The sequence below is a fragment of the Silene latifolia genome, chromosome 7, assembly GCF_048544455.1.
Source record: "Silene latifolia isolate original U9 population chromosome 7, ASM4854445v1, whole genome shotgun sequence".
Taxonomy (NCBI): Eukaryota; Viridiplantae; Streptophyta; class Magnoliopsida; order Caryophyllales; family Caryophyllaceae; genus Silene; species Silene latifolia.
Window position 1 is genome coordinate 75809344 of NC_133532.1, and position 5644 is coordinate 75814987.

A 5644-nucleotide genomic window follows, 5' to 3' on the forward strand; every position below is an offset into this window, starting at 1 on the left:
CTAGCCGCAACAAAAACTCGATGTTTGGTAGGCGAATAGAAGTAATGACCAAATGTTCCTTTTGGATAACCTATAAAGTATGTCTTGACCGATCGCGGGCCGAGCTTATCCTCGTGTCTCCACTTGACATAAGCCTCGCAGCCCCAAACCCGAATAAAGGACAAGTTAGGGACCGTTCCCTTCCATATTTCATATGGAGTCTTGTCGCTTGACTTTAGTCGGACTTCGGTTAAGTATAAGAGCAGCTGACAAAAGAGCAAAACCCCATAATGAATCAGGTACTACCGTGTGACTCATCATGGAACGAACCATATCAAGTAAGGTTCGATTTCTCCGTTCGGACACACCATTTAGTTGAGGTGTTCTAGGTGGAGTTAACTGTAAAACGATTCCACAGTCTTTAAGGTGTTGATCAAACTCATTTGAAAGATATTCGCCACCTCGATCTGAACGGAGTGCTTTAACCTTTCTACCCAGTTGGTTCTCAACCCTGTTCTGGTATTCCTTGAATTTCTCAAAGGACTCACTTTTATGCTTCATTAAGTAGTCATATCCGTATCTACTCAAATCGTCCGTGAAAGTGATAAAATATCTATAGCCATCTCTAGCGGTAATTGACATAGGTCCACAAAAATCAGTATGTATGAGTCCTAATAGGTCACTAGCGCGCATTCCAACACCTTTGAAGGAAATTCGAGTCATTTTGCCAATGAGACATGATTCACACGTGCCATATGTAGAAAATTCGAATGCGGGAATAGTCCCATTATCGACGAGTTTCTTTACACGTTTCTCATTTATGTGTCCCATTCGACAATGCCATAGATAGGTTTGATCTTTGTCACCAACCTTTAATTTCTTATTATTCACGTGTAATACTTCTGTGGTTTGATCTAAGATGTAAATTCCATTCATGGAAACTGCTTTGCCATAAATCATTTCATTTAAAGAGAAAATACAGCTATTATCCTTTATTAAAAATCAAAATCCATCTTTATCAAGTATTTAAATCGAAATAATGTTCTTAGACAAACCGGTTACATAGTAATGTGATTATTTAAAAATAACTCAAAACCACTAGGGAGTTGGATTACATATGTTCCCTTCGAGACAAAGAAGAACTCGGCTCCATTCCGACTAGCAGGTCCACATCACCCTTTCCGAGAGGTGTGATGTTTCTTAGGCCCTGCAAATGATTACACAGATGAGAACCACAACCAGTATCAAGTACCCAAGTTCCGAAACTTGCATGGTTAATCTCAATCATATGAATATGAGATGACATACCAACAGGAACGACGCGGCCTGCTTTTATGTCCTCACGGTACACGGGACAGTTCCTCCTCCAATGTCCAGTCTTGTGACAATGGTGGCATTCAATGTCACCGCCCTTGCTCTTTGCCTTGCCCTGTGAGCCACTAGTCTCACCAGTCTCACTCTTACCGTTTCCTGGCTTCTTGAATTTTGGCTTACCTACAGTTAGGTCGCCTGGAGCTTTGCCCTTACCTTTACCCTTGTTGGAAATCGTGAAAACATCCCGCTTCATGCTCCCACTCAATTTCATATCCTTCTCGGTCGTATTTAAAAGTGAGTGTAGCTCATGAGGACTTTTCTTTAAGTCATTCATGTAGTAGTTCGCCCTGAAAAGGGCAAAACCATCGTGAAGAGAATGAAGCATACGGTCAATGACTATGCTCTCACTGATTTTACAATCAAGTGCCTCCAATTTCTCGACATTCTCAATCATGTTAAGAATGTGTGGGCTAACCGGTTGGCCCTTTTGGAGTTTCGCATCAAATAAGCGACAGGTATGCTCATAAGTAACGATTCTCGGTGCTTTTGAGAACTCGTTAGTGAACGTGGTGAAAATCTTGTTTACACCCTGGGCAATGAAGCGTCTCTGGAAATTGGTTTCCATTGCAAAGATGAGTACGTTCTTTATCGCACCCACTTCCATGACGAAATCACTATAAGCGAGTGACTCGTTAACTCCCGCATTGGGGCCTGGGTTTACCGGTATTGGCTCGGTTAAGTACTTGAGCTTACCGTCAGCAATGGCAGCATTCCGTAGTCTTGCCTCCTCGATCCAGTCCGCAAAGTTGGACCCATCATTCTTGATCGCGTGTCCGATTCATGTTGTCCATAAAAACTTTCAGCCATGACTCGCGTCCAAGTGTTGCACTTGGCATTGGGATTTCGTTATTTCCAGCCATTTGTTGTAACAGTAAAATAAACGTGTTCTACACTGCGAAAAGAAGAATAAATAATAAGCATGTGCATCGATTTTAATTTAAGTCTAATGCAATACTGTTATAACGCGAAGACTCAAGCATTTATACAATTGACCTTCCTCAAGAATTATATAAATGATCCCAAGACTCGATTATCATAATTGATTAGAACTTTTGTTAAATTGAGTTATATGCCAAAAAAAACAGCAAAAACAATTCATCAATCCGACAAAACCGATTTCCATTTACATCTCGATTTATTAAATCGAAACATCTACAAATTATCATATTATTATCTTAACTGATTAAAACAACAATATGAAAGAATCAAATGAAAATAAAACAACAACAAAAAAAACAAAACAACTCGGCTGTAAAAAAAATTTGTTCTCGGCATAAAAAAAATTTCAGCCGAAAATTATTTTTTTTTTCGAAACCTTAATGATTGTTTACATCCAATTTTATGAAAATCATCAAAATAAAATTCGTGGCCTTGGCTCTGATACCACTTGTGGGAAATCATCTGTATGCATCCCTTTAACTTTAAGTATTATAACGAATTTATTGTGATGATAACTAGTCATAAAATAAATTGCATAAACAAAAGTAGAGAATGAAGAAACAACCTTCGGTCCTAGCAAAATCGGCCTAAGAACAATATCGCAATGATATTCACCTATCAGTTGCACCCAAGACGATATGAGATATGCCCTTTGCTTCTTGCTAGAATCGATCCCCGAATTTTAGTAAATAATTTAGGGTTTATCGTTTTTGTGTTTTGATGAGAGGCTAGGTTAGAAAATTAGGTTAGAAAAATTATCCTTTCCTCTCCCTTTAATCGTGTAAGGGGAGTGATTAGGGTGGGTTTTTCTTTTTAAATTTTCGGCCCATCTATCCGAAAAATAAGAGGATATTTCTTCTTATTTTCGGTTTTAGCAACAACCACAAATTAGGATAAAATCCCCTTATTTTTGGTTATTCTAAAATTATATATAATGTGTACATTTTATTAATTGTCATACATGTTGTCCCATTTTAATAAGTCCCTACATAACTGATTGTAGTCGATTTATTAAGTCCGGCCTGACAACATATATTATAACAATCTCATGTAAAATATACTTTAACTATAAATATCGTATATTTATAATTAGCTAATTAAATATAACCGATTACATTTAATTACAAATTAACATATTAATTCGTCCAAACTAACATTATATACATTAATTAAATATAACATATTATATTCAATTTACGAATTGACAGTTAATTCGTCTCAGCTAATATTATTTAATCGGAATTAAATAATCGTCTCATCAACACGTTGACTATCTGTTTAGTCATATATGGCATCAATGTGATTACATATCCATAATCACATCTCTCAAACACATCCTTTAGGTGTGACTTTTAGGGACCAGTTGATCACCGCCATCTGTATGATAATAACGTCAAACTTTCTAGCAAGCCAACCGTTATTAGGTAATCGTTAATCAACTGATAAAATACGAAGTATACCCTTGTGAACCTGTAAGAGATTTACAAATGTTATCACACTAATTTGTGGAGGACACAAGCTCCAACAAATGGGGAGCAGACTTGCAGGTGCTTAAGATTAGCTGACTTGGAAGCATTGGGACGTGAGCTCGACTTGGACCATAGTTGCTGTCTAGATCACTTAGTTGAATTATACAACTTTATTTATGTAATTTCCGCTGCGTAGTAAATTGTAATGCTAAGGTTTAAATTTAATCGGTTGGCACTGTAACACTAGTAAAAAAAACACCTATTGCGTCACTTGAATTACGTCAATTTTGGAAAACACGACGCAAAAAGTACTCACTTTTAGCGGGAATGCAATTTCGTCCTATAGGTAAGCTTAATGCGTCAGTTCTTGAAAGAAACTGACGTTTATAATGCGTCAGTTCTCAGCAAAACTGATGTATTTGATCAAATACATCAGTTATGTAACTAAACTGATTTATTTGATATTATTTTTTTGCATCAATTATATTTAAAACCGATGCAAATGATGTTTAATTATTAAAAAAACGACAAAACACTCGTATACCTAAAACCTTTCATCACCAAACAAAAATCCAGTTATCAGCGCTCTACACCTCTATTCCCTTGGCTCTACTCATTCCTTTTTTCCCTAATGATAACCAGGGCGACCACCATAACCGACGACGAGTGTCTGACGGCGGCTCATCCCGCCTCTGCAATTGTTCTTTCTCTTTCCCACCACGGTATAGTCTCTAACTTGAATACATTTAACTAATTAGGGTTTTTAGGTGATTCGATTTTTTTAATTCGAATTATACAAAATTGATTGTTGTGTAATGCTTGTACTGTGATTTGAAGTTAAATATAACATAATTTCTTTTTCATTATAAGTATTTGGCTTAGACGGAGTAGATTTGATGATTAGGGTTGATGAAATTAGGGATTTTCTCTTCAATACAAATTAGGGGTTATTAAAGTACTTTGGTTTGTTTTAATTTGTATCATTTACCTCGGGCAACCGAGATGGTAACAGTCCTATTTATTGGGAATGTCTTGCTAAGGGCTCCTAAATAAATGGGGGTGTTACAATTATGGTAAAGGATGCATGTTTGTTATAGTATAATGTGTGCTTATATATAACATGGGATATGATAATTTGTGGAAGTTGCATGAATACATGTGTGTTGTGATTCGTAATAGGTTTATTGCATGATAGAATCGTTCATGTGGAATATGATAACGTGTGATAGATGGATGAGTGGACTAATGCGTGTAATATGTTTTAGAAAAAAATTAGTGCGTGATCGTATGAGGGACGTTATTCCCGAATCTTGACATGTAGATATCATATGCGTGTTTGAACTTATTAGTGATATCGTTAAAGCACGAATGTCAATGATTGTTGGTAGAGTAGTTATGAGTATGAAGGTAATGTGTCAAAGACGGTGAGTATGATGCCTTATGAGCTAATTCGGGATGGATCACCGGTAATCGGTGGACTCCCGAACCTTTCTTTGTGATGCAGGGAATACCGTAGTTCAATTTAATAGAGAATTGAAAGCCGTAGAGGATCACTCGAGTGAGTACGAGGCCACACTCTGCCGAGTAGAGTAGTACTCGACCAAGTAGATCAGTCACTCGACCGAGTGGGCAAGTTCCAGAAACTGGAAAACTTCTGAAAAATTGCCACTCGACCGAGTAACCTGTCACTCGACCGAGTTGAGCTGGACTCGACCGATTGAGTCTGATAGGCTGGGAAACTCATGAAAATTTTGTTTTTCTCTACCTTATCTTCTTCATTTCTACCTCATAACTTCGACATCGGTTTATCTTAGAATAATTCCAAATCTCCATTTGTGATTTGTTGTCTGAATTATACATTACTATTCCACTTTTCTTCATCC